The sequence below is a fragment of the Silene latifolia genome, chromosome 10 (genome assembly GCF_048544455.1).
Source record: "Silene latifolia isolate original U9 population chromosome 10, ASM4854445v1, whole genome shotgun sequence".
NCBI classification, from domain to species: domain Eukaryota; kingdom Viridiplantae; phylum Streptophyta; class Magnoliopsida; order Caryophyllales; family Caryophyllaceae; genus Silene; species Silene latifolia.
In genome coordinates, this window is record NC_133535.1 from 122,755,896 (window position 1) to 122,780,587 (window position 24,692).

The 24,692-nt window shown below is 38.5% G+C and overlaps 1 long non-coding RNA gene across 1 annotated transcript; it reads right to left on the reverse strand.

The window, feature by feature from the left end:
* Positions 1 to 697: 697 nt before the first annotated feature.
* Positions 698 to 12,076, reverse strand: LOC141609155 (uncharacterized). Its single transcript, XR_012527254.1, has 3 exons — positions 12,006 to 12,076; positions 11,817 to 11,885; positions 698 to 950 (listed from the first exon to the last, which is right to left on the reverse strand). It is a non-coding gene; the product is annotated as an uncharacterized LOC141609155 (long non-coding RNA).
* Positions 12,077 to 24,692: the final 12,616 nt, after the last annotated feature.

Here is a 24,692-nt window from a genome sequence, read left to right on the forward strand (position 1 = left end):
AACCGAACTCTGAAAACGAGTACCATGAATGACCTCCTAATCAAATCAACGAAAGAAATGCTTTACTGCTTTAGTGGCTTGATATTTGTAAACCATATTCAATAGACTTGTTGGCAATTGGCCAAATCAACGAAAGAAATGAGTACATGAATGACTTCCTAATTACTTGTTGATAATTATTCGATCGGTCTCTACCTCCATTTAGGGTGAAAAAATTGAGTTAAGTTTTGAAAAGGAGAGAAGAGAGAGTTTTGGATTGTTTGGGTAAAGGGTATTGTATGGAAAATTAATGAAAAAATGTATGTGATTGAGTAAAATCCGTATGTGAAAAAGTAACACCGTATTCAATTACATCTGACTAACTTTTGCATCAATCAAAGTTTTGCATCAAATTAACGAAACTCGAATTTTAAATAAGTTCGACTAAATTAGGGTTCATCCAAAAATTGAATTAGGGATCATAATAATGAATTTCGTCAAACATTTCCCCCCTAATTTAATTCTATTAATAAAATTGATGACCCTTTATACAATTAATCTAAGTCGCTCAACATTTTCCTCCTAATTTAAGTTTTTCAAATGTAGCCCTAATTTAGCCCTAATTAAATTAAACAGAAAAATTTATCATTCAATTGACGATGTGTCACAACCCAGTTTCTCTAATGACTTAATTAATGAAAGCGGAAAGAAAGATAAGTCATGAAAATTAGTAAAATTTAAAACCGTCAACTCGTAATGAGTTGCTTCATAAAACTGGATGTTTAGAACATAAAACAAGGTTTAATATCCAAATTACAAATTAAAGCAAGGTCCGACTTTAATAAAAGTTTGCTACATAAACTCATGAAAGATCAACATTGGAAGTTTTATTCTCTCGACAGTCCCCTCCTAAGTCCAAGTCTTCAAGATCCATGTTACCTGAAACATCATTAAAATAAAGAGTAGGTCTCCTGAGAGACGGTCTCTTAATAAGCTTTATTGAGAGACCATTGTACAATTTTAAGAAAAAATGGTACTAAAGGTAATAAAATAGGTACAAATCATGATTAATAATAAATTGGGTATATTTATTATGTAAATAAGTACGAAATTATTATGTTATGATCAACAATAAATGTAACACCCCCATTTATTTAAGGGCCTGAACTAGGACTCCTCAGATAAATGACGGTGTTACCATCTCGGAAACCCGAGGCAGTAGATAACAAAGGAAAGAAACACAGTACTTTATTAAAATGCTTATAGTGAGATTACAACTGGAATTAAAACAAAGCCTCCAAAAATATGACCAAAAGATGAAGTCTGATAAAACTACTAATAAGACTAAGGTGGGCTAGGCACTAAGTCCGTCATCCAAGCTCTCCTCCCGGCCAGCTCCTATCAGTCTCTGAAACACCTGTCAATCTGCTCCCCAATAATTGGATCATCACAGGCGTACACGAATACACAGGGTCAGCCGCGAAGCTGAGTAGGGAAAACAATTAAACAACAAAATATAATATGCATGATCCTCCGTCACCTCCATCTCCATCTCAACTCGTATCTCATATCTCATTTCTCATATCTCATAACCCGGACAACCCAACCATACCGATCCCCGGTAGACTATATATATCGACCGTAGCCGATCTGCCAGCTCGCAGCTGAGGACACCAGGGCAAGTCCTGCAGAACCCGCCTGGGCCTTATCACAATTCACATCGTATCTCAACATCGTCACTCCTACACCATCCTCCAACTCCAATGCATATGAAATGCTCAACAGTAATAATGCAACACAATATGTATATTAATGAATGAAATCATGCCAGCTAACGAATGTTGTGATAACAAACTCAACACGATCAATGCAGTCAATCACCTTCCCGTATATGATTCATAACGTAAATCAACAACCACGAATCAAGTCAACACAATTCAGCAACAACGATAATAGGTCAAGTGTATTTTCCTACCTCGATCTTTACGATCAAAATGGTCGGGTGTCTAGTAATATTTCACGACAATCCGTCCTCTGAAAGATAGTTAAATGATAAACAATTACTCAACTATTCCCGTTCCCAAAATAGAAGTTACTAAAAATAGAATTTCCTAAAATGAACTTTCCCGTTATAGTAGCTTTTCCATTTTAACAACCCGACTCAAAACCCGACTTGAATTATTTAACTGACTCGGAATTAAATTGAATAACCAAAATGATAATTAAAGGTTAAATGAATTATACGATTACGAAAACCCGAATCAAACACTAAAGGAACCCGTCATCAACCACGTCCCTTCACACGCATCCCCGCACTCCCGCGCGCCACCTCACCACCGTGTCAACCACCAGGCCCAACCCCCACTCTGACCCAGCCACCAACGGCCACCCCCACTGGGGTTGACCGTCGCCGGCGAGCCAAACCATGGCCGCCATTTGGCCTGGTTCACCACCACGGCTCACCAAACACCCCCTGTTCTCCTTTTACCACCACCGCAGCCAACACCTATACCCTGCCTTACCACCACCGTGCTGCTCACCATCATCCCACGAACCCAGACACCGTGGCACCACCGTTTCGACCTCCCCCAAGTCCACGGTGGCGCCACCCCAAACATACCCGTCTAAACCCGTCTGAAAACCCGTGACCAATACCCGTTTACCACCCCCTGTCAATGCCGCCTTTTACTGTTACTAAAACCACCAAGAACCACCCTAACCACCACCACGACACTCGCCACATACCACCCATTAACATTACCCCGACACCAACCACCCTTATCCCCTCCCTAAGACACGCAACCCCAACCAAAAACCCGACATCAAAAGCTAAAAACAGAGGACATAGGTTGCTCTTACCTTTTTCCTGCCGCCACTATAGCCACCAGCGCCGCCTATGAACGTCGACAGCCGCCTTATGCTCTTCCTTACAGTGCCGCCAATGCCCACGCTCTCTCTCTCTCTCTCTCGAATTGCTTGAGGGTGAAGTTGGAGCTGATGAAAGGGAGGCGGTTTGAGGGAGGCGGGTTGAGGGAGATTAGGGTGTATTAGGTTTAGGGTTTAGGGTTAGGGCTAAATGGGCTGGACGTGTATTGGGCCAGCTCAAATGGGTCGTTGGTTAATTGTTTAGCTCACCTTTCGAATTCCGTATAAACCCGTCTTAATTAACTTACGATAACTTAACGAAATTATCGACTCAATATTAACTCGACTGAATTAGTAATATAAAATATATAATAATTAATATACAATAATATCCGTTTAATTAATTATATAAAAAAATACGGGGTATTACAGTCTTCCCCCCTTAAAATGAACTTCGTCCCGAAGTTCGCTCCCATACTCAACAACAGAAGGTATTGTATATCGTACTTACGGACGTCCCGCGTTTCTAACACGGTTAACACACACTTTTGACACATCAGTTAAACATAACGATACACGGGATGTTACATTCGCCCCTCCTAAAAATAAACTTCGTCCCGAAGTTTAACTCGTCTTTACTTAACCCAATTAACTACGACTAATAACTACCTGAGAACACAACTGTGTAACAACTAAATAATCACCTGAGAACACCGTCATCTTCCATCTAAATTCCGATCTCAAACTCAACATAAACTCATTAACCATGGTCGCACTGGACCGTAAACATAACTCCCATAAACATAACTCAGTTCATAGGCTAACTCATAACTCATTACCAGTAGTTTAACTACACTCTCTTTTTACACATCAACCAACTAACAGAGGTAGAAGCAAAACGTATATAACTCATTTACATAGATACCCCACAACGAAACATCAACTTGATCAAACTACAATCTACAAACAAGTGCAAATTAAACATCAAGATTTTACAATCCTCCCCAACTAGAAACATGGTTACGTCCTCGTAACCTTCATTATTATAACCAAAGTTCTCAACTACTGCTAACAAGTGAAAGAGGATAAAAGATTCACAACTTACGCTCAAGTTAACTAATCCCTACCAAAGACAATCAATATGCAAGCTCTCTCAAGGAAGCTACCGTTACTGAGAAAAATCATTAGTAATTATTCATCTCACCAATCATTGTAATCTCATACTTTAGAAACATAGGGGATCAAACACCTAAGAAAAGAATTAGGGTCATCACTTTGATAAATCGTTTTATGAAATTTTATAACCTAATAGGTCCAAATCGACTTTCCTTTATATAATTGTACGGTTTAGGTCAAGACGCAATCATCAATAAAATGAAGACAACCAGACTTTCAGCAGATTTATCTGCCTAGAGATATTTTCAATCCTCATAACAAAGGGTTTGATATTTATTCATGAATGACGAATGCACATTGATTGACAAATTTTTATAACCTTATTGGTCGAGTCAAACAAGCGATTAAACAACGATATTGGAAAGACTATCATACATAAAATTTCGTTCTTGGTATTAAATATATATTTAAACTGCACCCAACACCATGACATAAAAGATGAAATGTATTTAACTACACCAATTTTTTTTTTTTTTTTTCAAATATTCCTTACCTATCATGCTACTATCAACATACCGTGTTAACACATAATTCACTTAAATCACCACATTACATTTCCCGTTTTGACATTCATAACTAACCACAACCCACCAATCCACTATATGAACGAACAACATGGCTAATTTAACCCACTACTTATGACTCCGTTCTAGTTTCATTCCTCCAGACTACCAAATATCATGGAACCATACCACTAGACACTGGCTGGAATCTCAATCCGAATTTATACTCATACGACAAGAGTTGACTTCATTTTCAAAACTTTCACTTTCATACTGGACGGTGAATAACTTTCCTAACATAACTCTTATAACAGAGCCGTCCATAGAATCCATTTACAGCTTACTACGAAACTCAAAATCAGATAACTTAATTCAAGTCCTTTAGACAAACAAGTTTAGGTGTTGACTCATATATCGTAATTTGCAGGTTCATCTTATTCATTCCAGTCCTATCTTTACTAATGAACGACTATTACCTCAACGTCAGGATTTTAGTTGCACTTCTTTACTCAGTTATATTCATGGCTCAATTAAGCGTAACTATAACAACTATCATTTAAACCAACACATATCATGTGAATCCTCAAAGGGTTATTTCATTATAATTGCTAACATAGTTATCATAACAATCTTTATTATAATATAATTGATACTAACGACTCGGGAATATAGGTATGTCAAGCGTCGTGTTTTATCAAACAGTTTCCTTTATATCATGCTCCTACAATTGCAAGAATCCCTTTAGTATTTCATGACGATATAATGATGAACATATCCACTAAGAATTAACAACACTGTTTACTATCATGTCCTAGGTTTAGGTCCACTGAAATAGATTAATGCAATGTAAGTAATAAATATAAGTATAGGCACACCGACTCACAAAAAAAGGCATTAGAACTCAGATGACATCCTACACGTGTGAACATTTAGACTCAATCATTACTACCATCCATGTGTAAACTTTTAAACATAACTATTATAATTATTCATGCGAGTATATTAGCACAACTAAATTAATATTTAACGCCATCAACTTTACCAAGATATGACAATATAGTTTAATATTTATATATATCCGACCACCATGCAAATATGATGAACATACTAGAGATATTACAACATGCCAAACGTATATAAAATATGCAAACAACTGGACTCGTATAAAATATTTCACCCTCGATTAAAATCAAATTAAGCTATTCAATTTTACTCATACTATCATGCCAACCATGTTATCGACTAAGTTTTAAATTTATCACTTGTTAAGATACATAACTACTGAACATGCGTGCTACTATCGTCATATAAAACATTATAAATTTACATTACTAAGGCTCATAAATTAATCAAACAATCATATGAAAATTCAACATAGACGCACATTTTAAATGTTTTGATTCACGTTGTAATTTCCAAAAACCACGGACAAATAACCGTTCGATTAAAACTTGATTCATATTACTTTTATAAAATACGGAGGGTTACAAACACAGGGAAAAGAGTTAGGTTTAAAGCATAAGAATTCCATTTTTTACAGAATTTTACAACTCGGTTGGTCCAAACAAACATGTGACAGCAATTGGTCCAAAACTTGGGTCAGTTTGCAAAACTTATTAGTTAATATTGAACATCAAGATTTTTCGTGGCTTATCAATTTGAAAACATATGCGACTCTTTTGATCGATGAAGTTGGAATTATGCAAAAATTATTAATACAATTTAAATGAGGATTTTTTATAAAATCGTTGGTCAAAATATCACTGCACATGAACTTCCTAACCACAGTTCACTAAAGTATTTATTACTCTTAATTTGTATATCATATAAGCATGAAATCAATGCCAAAAGAACACTAACTCACGAGGCTATCTCTCATAAGATTTTCATCCATAGGCAATAAACAGAAAAGAAATGGTAGTAAGGTCAGTTAAAGAGTAACGTCAACCAAAACGAGTTTTATCACTAAGTCATTCCTTTTCTATGTTTCAAACTCTTACAACCATACTATTGATACGAACTCATCCTAACTTAAATCTTATACTGTACTTACGTAAACATCTACCCCATAGAATCCATTCGCATCTCGATTTACTCCTTACATCTAAATCACGATTGCTATGACTAAAACTTGTATTTCAATAGTGTTTCTTATTACTATCACATTACTATACTAGCATGGCTTTGGGATCACATAACCGCATATTACTTAGTCATAGTAGTGTTATCATCACATCATTCATACAAAATACTTACCGCAGCGTTGACCTGCAGAAGGGTTAGAATATATGGGTCTCAAGGTATATATCAACTCGATTATGCAACAATCAATGCATCCATCAATTAACACTTAGGTAACGATATAGGAATTTCAGGTTCAACCTTATGCAACTTTTCTACCCTTTCTCTCATATACACTCGGGTTTCCGGTCAAATCTGGTCAAACGAGAGGGCATTGTTCGGTGTGAGGGGGCCCCTAACTCATACCTTACCTTAGTGTGCTCCTAACAGTTCTATCCCGGGTTCATTTTATTTAGACTCTTCCTATGTTCATTGGGTTCATTGGTTTAGGCCTGAGGATCGTTCGCTCTGATACCACTTTGTAACACCCCCATTTATTTAAGGGCCTGAACTAGGACTCCTCAGATAAATGACGGTGTTACCATCTCGAAAACCCGAGGCAAGAGATAACAAAGGAAAGAAACACAAGATTTTATTAAAATGCTTATAGTGAGATTACAACTGGAATTAAAACAAAGCCTCCAAAAATATGACCAAAAGATGAAGTCTGATAAAACTACTAATAAGACTAAGGTGGGCTAGGCACTAAGTCCGTCATCCAAGCTCTCCTCCCGCCAGCTCCTATCGGTCTCAAACACCACAATCTGCTCCCAATAATTGGATCATCACAGCGTACACGAATACACGTGGTCACCGCGAAGGCCGAGTAGGGAAAACAATTAAACAACAAAATATAATATGCATGATCCTCCGTCACCTCCATCTCCATCTCAACTCGTATCTCATATCTCATTTCTCATATCTCATAACCCGGACAACCCAGCCATACCGATCCCCGGTAGACTATATATATCAACCGTAGCCGATCCGCCACTCGCACCGAGGACACCAGGGCAAGTCTGCCGAACCCGCCCGGGCCTTATCACAATTCACATCGTATCTCAACATCGTCACTCCTACACCATCCTCCAACTCCATGCATATGAAATGCTCAACAAGAATAATGCAACACAATATGTATATTAATGAATGAAATCATGCCGACTAACGAATGTTGTGATAACAAACTCAACACGATCAATGCAGTCAATCACCTTCCCGTATATGATTCATAACGTAAATCAACAACCACGAATCAAGTCAACACAATTCAAAGAACAACGATAATAGGTCAAGTGTATTTCCCTACCTCGATCGCGCAAATCAAATGGTCGGGTGTCCAAAGAATATTTCACGACAATCCGTCCTCTGAAAGATAGTTAAATGATAAACAATTACTCAACTATTCCCGTTCCCAAAATAGAAGTTACTAAAAATAGAATTTCCTAAAATGAACTTTCCCGTTATAGTAGCTTTTCCATTTTAACAACCCGACTCAAAATCCGACTTGAATTATTTAACTGACTCGGAATTAAATTGAATAACCAAAATGATAATTAAAGGTTAAATGAATTATACGATTACGAAAACCCGAATCAAACACTAAAGGAACCCGTCATCAACCACGTCCCTTCACACGCATCCCCGCACTCCCGCGCGCCACCTCACCACCGTGTCAACCACCAGGCCCAACCCCCACTCTGACCCAGCCACCAACGGCCACCCCCACTGGGGTCGACCGTCGCCGGCGAGCCAAACCATGGCCGCCATTTGGCCTGGTTCACCACCACGGCTCACCAAACACCCCCTGTTCTCCCTTTACCACCACCGCACCAACACCTATACCCCGCCTTACCACCACCGTGTTGCTCACCGTCATCCCACGAACCCGCACACCGTGGCACCACCGTTTCGACCTCCCCCAAGTCCACGGTGGCGCCACCCCAAACATACCCGTCTAAACCCGTCTGAAAACCCGTGACCAATACCCGTTTACCACCCCCTGTCAATGCCGCCTTTTCTTCACACTAAAACCACCAAGAACCACCCTAACCACCACCACGACACTCGCCACATACCACCCATTAACATTACCCCGACACCAACCACCCTTATCCCCTCCCTAAGACACGCAACCCCAACCAAAAACCCGACATCAAAAGCTAAAAACAGAGGACATAGGTTGCTCTTACCTTTTTCCTGCCGCCACTATAGCCACCAGCGCCGCCTATGAACGTCGACAGCCGCCTTATGCTCTTCCTTACAGTGCCGCCAATGCCCACGCTCTCTCTCTCTCTCTCTCTCGAATTGCTTGAGGGTGAAGTTGGAGCTGATGAAAGGGAGGCGGTTTGAGGGAGGCGGGTTGAGGGAGATTAGGGTGTATTAGGTTTAGGGTTTAGGGTTAGGGCTAAATGGGCTGGACGTGTATTGGGCCAGCTCAAATGGGTCGTTGGTTAATTGTTTAGCTCACCTTTCGAATTCCGTATAAACCCGTCTTAATTAACTTACGATAACTTAACGAAATTATCGACTCAATATTAACTCGACTGAATTAGTAATATAAAATATATAATAATTAATATACAATAATATCCGTTTAATTAATTATATAAAAAAATACGGGGTATTACAATAAAAGAGGTGCAAAATACAAATAAAAAGGTACGAAATATTGGTCTCTCAATAACTTAGTGAGAGACCGTCTCTCCCAAGTTTTAGTGTAAAATAAAATTGCCCCACTTAGTGGGAGTAACCTAACCGTCCTCTATCAACGGCCTCAATCATGGAGAATATTAGTAATGCAATTAGGCGGTCAAACATACAACTCCAATCACATGACAACATCGACGTGCACACATGTGATATGTACATGAAGTAACACATTGGTTCATATTGTCATATGACATAATAAACATGTGAATATAACGACATTGTTCAACAACATGTTATATCAATCAGCATATGGTAAATCCAAGTAGACGTTATGCGGATAAAAACTTGTAGTCATTTCTTTCTAAAATATTTATTTTCTTCACAAAAAGCACAAGACGTGACTACTAATGTCACACGCATACTCACGGCTTGCATCTCACCTTGAGTACGAGTGGGAGTATAAATCCCGTCGATCATATCAATACTAGGAGGTTTGCATCTCACCCCTAGTGTTCAATAGGACCGGACAACTAAATTGACTTGGTTTAGCAACCAGAAACGTGGGGAAGAACAGACGGCTAATGAATGGACTCAGAGGTCCCATTTAAGTGACATGTCCCATACACTTTGAGGCACCAAGACAATTGTAACTGTCTAGGTCTGCACACAATCGCAACCATGAAATAATAATTGCCAAGATATCTGAAAGGTAATAAAGCCGATCAAGCACCTGTCAATATATGCGCATATACCCACTCCACAACTTTTTGGATCACGCAGCTCCTCGTGGCAGCTGGTCGACTACTATCCTAACGACAATCTCTCCACACGCACCTTCGGGATGTGTTGTCCGTACTTGTATAGCATAAGCTCTCTAAGCATTCTTCCGACACGTCGATCCCTAAAACTTACCAAGGTAGCGCCCAACATATAGCACGAAAGACTCACAGATGTCTCATAGAGACGATGATACATCGATATGCGGACCATCCCAATATATCGACAATACAACGGCACTTGGCTCAGAGGTCCCATTCAAGGGGCATATCCAAGATAACCGGAATTAGCATACCGATTCAGAGGTCCCATTTAAGTGGCATGTTCGACAGCTAGGATAACATGGCGGTAGGATGATACCGGACTTACAGACTCCCGCAAGCCCTAGTCCAAGTTGTGGGAAATGCTTTTACTCCATGAGAATTTCATGGGTATTAATCTTAACCGAGTAGTGTTCGTATTTGAGATTTGAAACATCTTATTCAAGAATATATTAGAAAGGTATTCGTTATTTCTAATTCGTTATTCAAGGATTAAAATTGCTAGATACATTATTTCCAAGTATAAATTTACTTTGACTTAGTAACTCTTGACTAATTTAATTAGTGGATGGTTAACCAAAGTCGTCATAGTCAACTCACAGCTTAACTAATATTTTAATTAGTCAAGGCACGACTAGAGACAAATCCTTAAGTTTGTATTCAAATAAGGTCCTTATAATTATCATATTAATTTACTCAAAATTTAAAGGTGAAGACGAGTATTTTAAAATAAAACCTTCAAAGGCATTTGAGTTTAAAATTTAATAATTTCATCAAAATTGCTAAGAATCACGTTTACACTTGTTAAGATCTCTAAAGGTTATTTCTTAAACGGTTTTTAGAATAAAATTTACTTAAACTCTTAAAACAATTATTAAAATAACTAAGCAAGGTGGTTTTAGTTTAAAAATAATAATTTAATATAATTTTTTTTAATAAGGTATTTGTATATTCTCCTTGCTGTATTACACTTGAATAAAATTTTATTTTTATAAAGTAACTTCACCAAATAAATTTAAGGTATTAAATTCGGATTAGACTATAAAGTGGCCTTTTTGTTTATTTTCGAAAAGGGGTCTAAGCTAAGTATTTTCTAACAAAATCTTACCAGGTGATTCCTCATAATATAAGTGAACTCTTGTAATTTTTTCATGATTTTTAAAAGGGTACATAATTTACTGAATTTCGTACATTATTTAGGCTTGTAGGAATTTTATAAAATAGAATAAAAATCGTATTGATATAAGATTTGCGCCTAAAAATCCTATAAATCAGAAGGTAATACATATAAAATTTTCAACTCCATATCATACATGAAACGAAAAGAGTGCAATTAAGAAGTTTCATCATTTTCCATAAAAATTAGCATACAAATTTTCATTTTGACTTTGTTTTAGTGGGTCTAACATGTGAGTGCATAGTAAATAATTTATTCAAAGGTATATTTTTCATGTGAGGTGATAACACAATTATTAAGCTTATAGACATGATTGGCACATTGTCAATTTTCCACATAATGATTTATTTAAGTGATTTATTCAAGGTGGGCAGTAACATGCATGTAACAAGCAATATTATGTCGTACTAAAATACATATATGACACTAGTTAGAAAGACCTATCCTATCAGGATATGTCTATTTACCTCCTGACCAGATTACTAGTATTCTACAATTACGAGGCAGAGGGTTAGGTTTGGTTACCTTAAAGGTTATCCGGGTCTTGAATGTAATCAAAGATGCTTAGGTCAACAAGCTCCTCCTCTTTCTCCTCTAATTTTTGATTCCATGATGACAACAAAATAACAAGTTAGTAATAAATTATCTACTTAATTAATCTAGTAATTATAATCAAGGAAGAGTTAGGAAAAGAAAAGGGAATGAAAAGTATACAAGTTTTAACTTGGGCATTGTGGAAGATGGAAGATGTGAGTATGCAAATATCGTAATGAGTTTTGAGCAAGTGAAGCAAGGTGTGAAATAAGTGAACTTAGTTGCTTTAAATAGGATGTAAATGTACTCACTCCATGTGTTTAAATTCACGGATCATTTTCATGCAACTGAAATCATCACAAAAGACAATGGTCATGTTTTGTGTAAGAGTGAAAGGTCTAGTCCATGCACAAGAATGAAGAAAGAAACAAAAGCTGATGGAAGATTAGACTCCTCGTAAGAATGGATGTATTGGGGTAGGAGAAAGAGTCACAAACTTCTTAAATAGGGGAGGTAAAAACAAATCCTTGTTTGTTTGCAAGGTCATCATGGAATTAATTATAAACACCATGATTTTATGAAGACTCTTTGCACAACCGAGCAAGTTCGACATTTTAAATTTGTTAATGGCAAAAGAAAATATTACCATTGCGTCGGGCTCGGAAAAATAATAAATTTAGGCTTTTGTTTCGCCTTAGTCGGAGTCCGGATGAGCAAATAGGGGCCAAAATACGAAGATGGATTAAAGTTACGCGCGAATGAAAAGTCGCAACTTATAATGATTGTTTCGAAGGCTAAAAAGGTATTGAATGAAATTTCAAGTTTCTCTTCTAAAATTATAATATCAGGATTAATTATGTAAATATGCGATTAAAAATACGGGGTGTTACACGATGAACCCTAATTGAAATCGTGTAATTGGATTAACCGTAGTTTTATTCGATTTTTTTATTATTAATGATGAACCCTAATTTAATTTTTGTGTGAATTGCATGAGTTAGTGTGGAATTTGTAGGAAAAAAGGATTCATCAATTTTGGCTTACTCTCGGTTGAACGATTTTGATTATTTGTATAAAGATTCATCAAATTTATTAATAGAATTCAATTAGGAATTGATTATTCGAATAAAATTAGGGTTCAAATAATTACGGTTTTTTTGAAAAATAAATCAATTACCCCAAAAAATTACTAAATCAAAAAAAAAAATAAAGTAATTCCTTTAATCATCCCCTAAAATCGTTGAATGTAAATTGGGAATTTAGAAAAATAAATGAAATATAAATAAAAATAACCATAAAAAAAACTAACCATAAAAAAAAACTATCCATAAAAAAAAAAAAAAAAAAAAACTAACAATAAATTAGTTAACTACATTTGCAAAATGACTAACTTAATCCTAAGTTAACCTAACCGGAAAAATTCAAAATTACTCCCTTATATGTACATTTTTTTCAAAGTTACTGCCTTATAAAACAAAATTTCAAAATTACTCCCTTGTAAGAGGATTCCGATCAAAAATTGCTACCAAGACCCAACTCAGGTCATAATTAGAAGCCGTGGACGAAATTACCCTTGTTTTTAACACAAACCTTATTCCTTTCCTTATGTTTACCCTAATTTACTATAGAATCACTCTCAAATATTCTCCCAAATTACTGTGTAAAAATCAATTAACCTTACTGTTGATTTCAACTCCTTCTTTGATCATTGCTAACTAGAGGTAAGTTATTCTTAATTCTTCTATTTTACTGATTTCCATTAGGTAAATTGTTTATTCTGTTTTGATTTCCATTAGTTCAATTTCTTAATTATTCAACCCTAATTTTACTGATTTAGGAGTTTTTGATTTATTTAGTTGTTAGTTGTGATTATTTCAATTTAGGTCTTTTAAAAGCTTAGTTAGTGATTTATTGTTTCATCCCCTCACCCTAATTTATCATTCTTCATCTTACATTTCAGTTTGATTAAATAATTTGGGGCAAAAATGGTGCTTTGATTACTGTTGAACATTTTCCCTTTCTTAATCTGCACTATAATTTGGACTTGTAGGAATGGATACAAATTTTATAGTTGAACTTCGGATATATTATGGTGGAAAGTTTCAGTTTAGTAAAGGTAACATTGAGTATGTTGGTGGAGGTGTCTATTTAGTTTGTGGAATTTGGAATACAAGTCTAAACATTGCATTTTTGAGAGACACAGCTGCTAAATTGATGGGGGGTAGAGAAACTGAAATATGGTATAAAAAACGAGGGAAGAATTTGACAGTTGGGAAGACAGTGATACTTGGTGACTATGATGTTGTTAATGCCATAAAGTCAAGAGATGAGCAGTCTATGATAAGCCTATATATTATCCTACCCACTCATGCATCTTGTACAAAAAATGTCCACAATCCCAGAACAAAAATACCTAATTTTTTCAACACTCAACCCATCATAAATGGGCCTGGTCCATCTGGTAGTGGTGTAAATAATCCCAACCCCACATTTAAAGCACCTAGAGTAAAATCCATTGCCAGTCCACCTTTTTCTAAAAAGAATCAGGAGGGGAATATTGAATCATCACCAACCACAGCAACCCCTATTCAATCAGCAACTACAACTGAAACTCCTCTAGATATACCTCTTATTCAAACCAAACCACCATTATTTGTTCATCTCCCCAACAAAACTCAAAAATTACCTGTCAGAAGAAAGGTCAGGTTTGAGGAATCATTGAGTGGAAAAGAAAAAGAGAGTGAGTTAGATGATAGGCAAAACTTTGAGGATGTAGTGGTTGGTAAGGAAAAAAAGAAAAAGCAAAGTTAGAGTTCAGAAGGAGAAAGGCAGTTGATACCCGTCGTTGTGAGTACCAAAGATAAAATTTATAATCTCCTATTAAGACTAACTTAGGCTAGTGGTAACAGGGTCGAACCACAAGGAGGCAGTTGTAAATTCTAGTTGATTTATATTTAGTCTAAGGTAACAAATGTGGGGGTTGAATTGAGATGGTCTAAAGCTAACAGTAAATAAAGATAATAACTAAAAAGATGGTTTTAACAGATTAAGAAGGGGTACTAGGATGATCGGTTCATTATAGCTTCGGCGGCAGCAAACTAAGTCGGTCTGAGTTAACACAGGTGAGGCGGGAAATAAAGAGGTCCTCTCGGTCCACTCTTAACAAATAGCATCTTTCGATCTCGCTATAGGTCCCTAATATCACTAATACTAACTTTCGTTCTGAAAAGTGACTAATGGTCTAAACTATACCTATCTTTCGATCTTAGCACAGTTTAGTCGGTTCAATTGATGGTCTAACAACTTTCCCTATCTTTCGATCTAATGGGTCAGTCACAAAATAGGTATCTAACTGGTCGCATGCATTCGATTCGTTAAATACAACAATTAAAATCAATTAAAACGAAATAAGCTCACGAGGTCAGTCGATCGACCGGGTAAGGTGGTCGATCGACCAACACGCTGAGTTCAGCCGTGTCTAATCTAATGCCGCCTATGCTACAACTCGCCTACATCCTAGCACAAACTATTTAGCTACTCATGGCAATGATGAAAACTATAACAACATTAAAGATTAAGACTAAGGAATTCATGCTTGAATTGACGATATAAAGAAATTGCATAAGATGATAATTACGGCTTTCGGGAAACTAACTAGCAAATCTATCTCTACGAATGCAATAAAGATGAACTGAAATAAAAGTAAATTGAAATAGGGCAGAGTAATACCAAGATTGCAGAGGAACGATTAAGAACAAGAACAAAATTCCGATGCTCACAATATTCCAAACCCTAATTCGTAAACTAAAACTTAATGTAATTTCTGATAATAAGGCTTCAATAAAAACTTCAGATCCCTAAACTGAAAGTTTGTGTTACGTTATATAGCAAATAAGCGTAACAATTATTCCAAAACCTAAACTTCACGGGCTTCAAGATTCACGGTCTTTTAATTCACGTCAAAATAGCAATCGGTCGATCGATCGATATGATCGGTCGATCGATCGCTTGCAGCGATGAATGAGCTTCGAACTCGAACATTGGTCGATCGATTGATTGACCGGTCGATCGACTGCTTGAGCTGCTACTTGACTTCTATAGACTCGTGGATTTGTCTTTTGGGTCTTGAAATGTGCACCAAGCTCGTTCCTTAAGCAAATACTTCTCGTCACATGCAATGCAGGATACTCGGGGACGAATTTAGCTCGATTTCCGCTGGATTCTTCACATTTCTGCAATAATGTACAAAATACGGAAGTAGACGGAAATAGGGAGAAATGCAGCATAAACTACATGAATGAGCTCTGAAATGCGTGTAAAAAAGGGATGTAAAACATCATATAAAAGACACGCATCAAACTTCCCCAAACCAAACCCTTGCTTGTCCCCAAGCAAGAACTAGACTCGATCTAATGACCTAATGGAACGAGTTCAATCTCAGAGCGAAATGCAAACTGTTAAGCCTAAATCAATTTAATGCACAATCAACAATCAATTAGTAAATGAATCATGCAAACGAGTTATGAAGCCGTCAAAGACATGCTGAACCGCCAACTGTAGAGACTTATCAAATTGGACTCTCACGGGTCGCTCAAATCACTCAATAAGTACAGGTGAATATATGTAAGATAGAAAGAATTAATTTCGTAGTGACTCTCATCTAACTACGACCTATGAAAACATGCCAGCAATAGAATATGAAAGGAATCTCTATGACCGTACATATGCATTCCAACCAAACAGATGAGCAATGACACATGCCGAGGTATATATGGGATATGTGAGGTATGGGTAAGAAGAGGCAAAACATTTTATGGTAAAGTGGAGGTACAGGTGATCAAGCTAGTACCAAAACGGAACCAAGTGGCAACATCCAACTTCTTGCTCATAAACAAACGAAACGGTGCTATATCAAGCACAAATCTCACAGTCTCCAAAATACTAAATCAATAAACTCCCCATAAGATATAAATGAATCATGGGAGCAAAAATCGCCAAAAGATAAGGATTGAATTATGCGAATTGACTTTTTCTTTTTCTCTTTCTTTCGAACTTCAGTCGATCGACTATATTGGGCAGTCGATCGACTGATATGAACAGTACAGAACTCTTTTTTTCTTCTTTTTCGAATCTTTTTTCATCTTTTATTTTTTCATTTCTTTGTTTCTTTTTTTTTTTTCATTTTCCCAACATCATCTCAGCCGAGCATATGCCACCAAAAACGAGTAACAACCCCAAGAACACAGACTACTAGCTTGACAAAGGACAAGCTAAATGTAGGATGTAGTAAATGGGACAAAAAAGGATATTTTTGGCAGTGTGGAGTTTATGGGCAAAAATGAGAAAAGGAAACCTCTACCACATGTGTCAACAAACCACAAACCGAATGCATACAGGTATTAAGTAGATTAAATTCATATTTATGCAAATTAAGGAAACATGTCTCATAAGGAGTACTACTCACATCCTAGATAAATTGGTCATGAATGACACCAGTTATGGGCTCTAAATCTCAGAAAGTATAAGTAGTTTGCCAATTATTAAAGTCAAGTCTCAAGCCCAGCAAAATAATTGACGAAAACTCGTAGACTATGCATATACGATTCTACTAAAAACATGTTAATCTAGCAAGGCTCAGGCAAAACAGATGTAAATGCAAAATTATCATGGAAATACTACCGTTCCGACTCGACCTACATGCTAAAATAAACGTGCATTTTATGGGAATTTTTTTGAAATTTTCAAATTTTTTTGGAATTTTGTATATATAAGAGAAATGAAATGAAACAATGTAAAAAAAAATTAAACGTGAATGCAAGCAAATGATATGCGACGCAAAACCCTTCCCCAAACCAAATTGCACAATGTCCCCATTGTGCAAAATCATATAGTGAAGAAAAGAGAAATGGGAATTTGCGAGAAAGGAAATAAATATGACATGAAGTAAAGAAATCAGGAACTCACAAGACTTTAAGCGCAAAGGAAACCTCCCCAAACCAGCGTGAGCTAGGAGGTTTCAGTAGCCAGCATTGCTACCAATAAGTACCTGAAAGACAGACAAAAACCACGCATAAAACCGAGAAAGACAATAATGAAGCGGTAAAATTGTGTACAAATGAGAAAATCAGAAGAAATAAATAAAACGACGGAAGATAAAGTGGAGTAGAAAACTCCCTCAAGTCCGCAAATCGACCAAACACAGCAGGGGAGAGGTCGTGATCAGGTACAGCAGTGTCTACGGTCGATCGACCTATAGGGCAGTCGATCGACTAGATGAACAGGAACAGAAGCTCCTGGAAAGCGCAACTCAGTCGATCGACCATGATGGCCAGTCGATCGACTGAAAGTACTGCTGTACTCCTTATTTCTTCGTATTTGCTCAATGATTTGAGCTAACAAGCTCTAAATACCTGCAGGTACACAATAATACGCGCCCAAAATTGCGCAAAACCCAGAATAAAGTCTAAAGTGCTAAAAAAAATCCTAAACAAACAAAATAAAATGCGAAGTTTTCGCGCACACAAAAGCAATAAAAAACTGTTCGAAAGCAATAAAATGTTTGTAAAGCTTTTGATCAACTAGTAGTTGATCAAGAAAGGCCAAGGTATGGCCCACTTTGTTGGCTTCTGGCTACTAGAGGTAGCCTCAATGGTGCTCATCTTATCAGCTGCACCCTTCTCATCTTCAACAGTCGGAGAGCTCAATGGATCAACTTTAGCATCTCCCCAATCAAGGGTCTCTTTGGGCTCATCGGAATCCAAATCAGACTCTATGGCCTTGAACGGCTCATTATCAACTTCCTCATCGGTTCCATAGCTGAGGCAACCAAGACCTCCTCTTTGAATGATAGGCTTTCTCGCAGCTAGAGTGACCTGCAGCTCATCCTTCCCCAAACCAGCTCCTGCAATGTCCAAAACAACAGATTCTTCCTCCATTTTGCTCCCAATCTGGGGCGGAGGGGTTAGCACAGGAGTAGTAATAGAGACAGGCAATTCAGGAAGCACAAAGTACGATTTCTTTTCAGAAACCGTATTACATGTAACAGGCCACATGGGGTCCTTCTTTTTAGCGGGTTGGGCAAAAATGATAGAATGTTTCCCAACTTTGAAGGTCAAAGTTCCAGAGCCAACATCAATGACTGCACCAGCAGTGTGCAGAAACGGCCTTCCTAGGATGATCGGTATATGGGCATCCTCAGGCATGTCAAGGACAACAAAGTCAACAGGGAAGAAAAACTTCCCTATTTGGACGGGTATGTACTCTAGGACTCCTATAGGCTCGACCGCAGATCGGTCGGCCATCTGAACTGTCATGTCTGTGATAGCAAAACGGGTCAACTTAAGCTTCCTAGCTAGACTCAAGGGCATGACGCTTATGCTAGCCCCTAAATCACACAAAGCCTTCTCAATTGAGAAGGTACCTATGTTGCAAGGAACGGAAAAACTGCCCGGGTCCTCTAACTTAAGGGGTGCAGTGTGAGACAGATAAGAACAAGACTCCTTAGTAAGTGCGACAGTGTGCACTGTTTCAAGTGACCGCTTTTTGGACAAAAGTTGTTTCATAAATTTAGTATAAGCGGGCACTTGGTTAACTAACTCGAGAAAAGGAACCTGCACATTCAGACTACGTATAACTTTTTCAAATTTGCTGAAAGATACCTGTTCCTTGGTCGGCACTAGCCTCTCTGGGTAAGGGGTCAAAGAAGTACCTTGCCCTCTCCTCCAAATCACGCGCACCGATCCTTGGACTTAGGGCCGGAAGTCCGTCACCTTCTCTTTGTTGAAGCTAGAACCCTCCTCAAACCGTCTCAAATGAGAACCATTGACCGTCATTGGGTCGAACTTGGGACCGGGATCGACCCATCAAAGACTCGGGTCTGGTCCTAACACCTTCGGATCGTGGTACCCCTAACAAGTGGTCTTGCAGATTATTTGGCATTAAAGGACGAAACTCCTCAGCATCAGCAGCGATCTCGGTCGATCGACCACTGTCCTCAGTCGATCGACCGAGATGTACAGTTCCAGAAGCTCCTGTAACCCGTTCTTCAGTCGATCGACTAGGTATATCGATCGATCGATCAAATACCCCCCCGACGCCTTTTTCTTTGATTTGTTCGTTGAAGCTTTCTCTTGACTTGTTTCCGGCTCATCTTTTTCGACAGTGTCCTCGACCATGGCAGGTCCCTCCAGAGTGGACCCACTCCTCAAAGTGATGGCATTTAAGGTCTCCTTTTGGTCAGTTTGAGTCGGCAAGTGTCCGGGAGCTCGAGTGTTGCTTTTGCTAGCCAATTGCGCAATTTGGCTCTCTAGTAGCTTCATCCCGGCCTCTCTTGCTTGGGACTCCTTTAGCAACAAGTTCTTCAGCTCGGAGAATTCAGAATTCTGTGATTGTTGCTTTGCGCGGCACACATAGGGAGGTTTCGATATTGTTCTTGCTTTTGATGAGGGGGTATATAGGGTTGTTTCTCATGGCGGAGCTTGAGTTGGGTTAAGGACATTTTGGCTCCTCCAACTCAAGTTCGGGTGGGTATTCGGCTCATAGTAGGTGTTGGTCCGCCTATAGTGTTGAAAGGCGACAAGATTCAAAGGGACTAGGGCGGTTTTTCGAGACATGGCCCTCGGCTCCACAACTTTCACGAGACAGAAGGGACCGTCGACACAAAGATTTACCTGGTACATCCCACCTTTAGAGGCTCCTCCTAGTTCATACTTGTCAAATCTCGCAGTGAGAGCCTCAAGTGCAGCAACAGAGGAAGATTCAGCAGCTCTCCTCTGGTTCCCTCTAGAATTCCCATATTCGGCCTTGTGGGTAGCTAGATCGTCAATGATCTTCCAACCCTTAGTTGCTCCCAAATTTTCAGCAAAACGGCCATTGGCTGCAGCATCCAAAATGGCCCTCTGATCGTCGTACAACCCATTGTAGAAATGATTGCACAAGCTCCACTTTTCGAACCCATGGTGCGGTATGGTTCGCACCAACTTCTTGAATCGGACCCATGCTTCGTGGAAATTCTCATCTGGCCCTTGTTTAAAGCCCGTGATTTGAGCTCTAATAGCGATCGTCCTTGAAGCAGAAAAGTACTTCTTGTAGAACGCCAATGCCAATGAATTCCAGTCAGTAATCCCATGAACGGCTCGGTCCAGATCTCTATACCATTCCCTTGCAGCATCACGAAGGGAGAAGATAAACATGGTCTCCTTGATCTGGTCCTGGGTCACACCGGCTGGTGGGGGAATGGAGCAAAGAATCAATAAAGGTCTCCATGTGTTTAGCTGCATCCTCATTCGCAGCTCCCCCAAATTGGTTTCTCTCAACCATGTTGATGTAAGAAGGCTTTGGTTCGAACTTCCTGGCATCTCCTGGTAGTTCGAACCCCTTGTGTAAATTGTCGGCTGTCGGCTCAGAGTGACTAGCTATACTCGCTTCCTCAGCCATGATCGGAGTTTCTAGGAAAGTAACTGTCTCGGCTGAAGAGGTGGAGACGGGTGAAGACTGTTGGTCTTCCTCGAACAGATCGTGCTCGAGATAGCTTGACAGAGTACTCAGCTCTTCCTCTGTCGATAATATCCTTCGTGCTCGTCTCAACTCGCGCACAGATTTCTCAATCTCAGGGTCAAATGGTACTAGTTCACCACCCTGTGACCTGCGCATAAGAAGAAACTACAAAAATAATATAAGAAAAGTTTAAGGAACAGAAGTCCCTTAAACTAAGAAAGACTAAAAATAAAAACAACTAAAATTAGGACTATTGCCTCCCCGGCAACGGCGCCAAAATTTGATACCCGTCGTTGTGAGTACCAAAGATAAAATTTATAATCTCCTATTAAGACTAACTTAGGCTAGTGGTAACAGGGTCGAACCACAAGGAAGCAGTTGTAAATTCTAGTTGATTTATATTTAGTCTAAGGTAACAAATGTGGGGGTTGAATTGAGATGGTCTAAAGCTAACAGTAAATAAAGATAATAACTAAAAAGATGGTTTTAACAGATTAAGAAGGGGTACTAGGATGATCGGTTCATTATAGCTTCGGTGGCAGCAAACTAAGTCGGTCTGAGTTAACACAGGTGAGGCGGGAAATAAAGAGGTCCTCTCGGTCCACTCTTAACAAATAGCATCTTTCGATCTCGCTATAGGTCCCTAATATCACTAATACTAACTTTCGTTCTGAAAAGTGACTAATGGTCTAAACTATACCTATCTTTCGATCTTAGCACAGTTTAGTCGGTTCAATTGATGGTCTAACAACTTTCCCTATCTTTCGATCTAATGGGTCAGTCACAAAATAGGTATCTAACTGGTCGCATGCATTCGATTCGTTAAATACAACAATTAAAATCAATTAAAACGAAATAAGCTCACGAGGTCAGTCGATCGACCGGGTAAGGTGGTCGATCGACCAACACGCGGGTTCAGGCCGTGTCTAATCTAATGCCGCCTATGCTACAACTCGCCTACATCCTAGCACAAACTATTTAGCTACTCATGGCAATGATGAAAACTATAACAACATTAAAGATTAAGACTAAGGAATTCATGCTTGAATTGACGATATAAAGAAATTGCATAAGATGATAATTACGGCTTTCGGGAAACTAACTAGCAAATCTATCTCTACGAATGCAATAAAGATGAACTGAAATAAAAGTAAATTGAAATAGGGCAGAGTAATACCAAGATTGCAGAGGAACGATTAAGAACAAGAACAAAATTCCGATGCTCACAATATTCCAAACCCTAATTCGTAAACTAAAACTTAATGTAATTTCTGATAATAAGGCTTCAATAAAAACTTCAGATCCCTAAACTGAAAGTTTGTGTTACGTTATATAGCAAATAAGCGTAACAATTATTCCAAAACCTAAACTTCACGGGCTTCAAGATTCACGGTCTTTTAATTCACGTCTGAAATAGTAATCTGGTCGATCGACTGATATGACTGGTCGATCGACTGCTTGGCAATGAACAAGAGCTTCGAACCGAACATTGGTCGATCGATCATTGACTGGTCGATCGATCGCTGAGCTGCTACTTGACTTCTATAGACTCGTGGATTTGTCTTTTGGGCCTTGAAATGCGCACCAAGCTCGTTCCTTAAGCAAATACTTCTCGTCACATGCAATGCAGGATACTCGGGGACGGATTTAGCTCGATTTCCGCTGGATTCTTCACATTTCTGCAATAATGTACAAAATACGGAAGTAGACGGAAATAGGGAGAAATGCAGCATAAACTACATGAATGAGCTCTGAAATGCGTGTAAAAAAGGGATGTAAAACATCATATAAAAGACACGCATCAACAGTGTTGTTGGTTCTAGTCAAAAAAAAGAAAAAGAAAGACAAAGGGAAGGCGAGTGAGGTACAAGGTGCATCAAAAAAAAATAAAGGAGCAAGAAATATTCTAATAAAGAGGTGGAAAATAATAATGATGAGGGTTCAATCAGTGATGCAGACCATAGTGATTTGGATCTAAGTGACATTGATTGGGTGATTGGTGAGGATGATCTGAGAGGGGAAGAAGATTTGTTTGGTGGGAATCAAGAGGACCTTCTTGAAGAGGTCGAGGAGTCTCTTGGTGTTAAGACAGGTGTTAATGAAGGTGTGAGTGGGAGTTATTCTGATGATGTGAATGAGGGTCATACACGGGGTAATGAAACAGAAGTAGAGGTAGAGGAGACTGAGGTAGAGGAGCCTGAGATACCAGCTAATGAAGCTGAAGAAAGACCTAACATATGGGGAGTTGATGATGTTCAGGTTAATGACTGTGTGGAATTAGAGGAAGACTCAGATGAGTTGAGGAGTTTACAAGGATCAGATGATGAAGGTGATGGGTACCCAACCTTTAACTCAGAGGTTGACTTCAAAAAATCCATTGACTTGAAATTAGGGTTAAAATTTGCAAGTGTTGAAGTATTAAGGAAAGCTTTGATTACTCATGGTGTGGAGAATGGTTATGACTTCTTTTATAGTCATAATGGTTCAGATAGGGTGACAGCATATTTTAAGGATAAGTGCAAGTGTGAGTGGAATAGTAAAAGGTCTAAGTTGGGAGCTTGTATTTGCAATCTAAAAAACAAGTGTAGGTTTAAGTTTCATGCTACAAAAATGAAAACTTCTGACAATATACAAATTAAAACACTGAAATTGAAGCACACTTGTCAGCTTTCAAGCTACAATAGGAAGGTATCTAGTGAGTACTTAGCTGAGAAGTACCTTGAGTAGTTACAATTTATGGTCATACTTAATCAATCTGACTTAGAATGATTGTCTAACACAAGCAATGGGGTTTTTCAGGCTGACTTTGATACTGCTATGGCTGGTATTAAGTTGCTGTCAGATGATGCTTGGGCATACTGATGATGCTTGGGCATACTTAAATGCCATCCCTGCCCAACATTGGTCCAGGCATGCCTTCCAAACCCATTGCAAGTCCAACATGTTGTTGAACAATTTGTGTGAAACATTTAATGCAGTTCTCAAGGATGCAAGAGATAAGCCAATCCTCACACTAATGGAATGGATTAGAAGGTATGTAATGAAGAGGACATGTGAAAAGAGAGAAGGGTTGCAAAAGTATGAAGACAAACTAATGCCTTATGTAAACAAGTACATGAAGTGGGCAACTGATGAAGCAAGATTTGGTAAAGCTCTTCAGTCTAAAGATGACAACTTTGAGGTGGATTTCAAAGGACAAAGATAGGTTGTGCATTTGAACCAAAGAAAATGCAACTGTGGAAACTGGCAGCTTAGTGGTCTACCTTGTACACATGCAATGGTGTGCATCCTCAAGCAAATATTGGTGGGTGATGACTTTGTTGATGTTGCATACACCAAGGAGAGATATGCCATGGCATATGAACCTGCAAT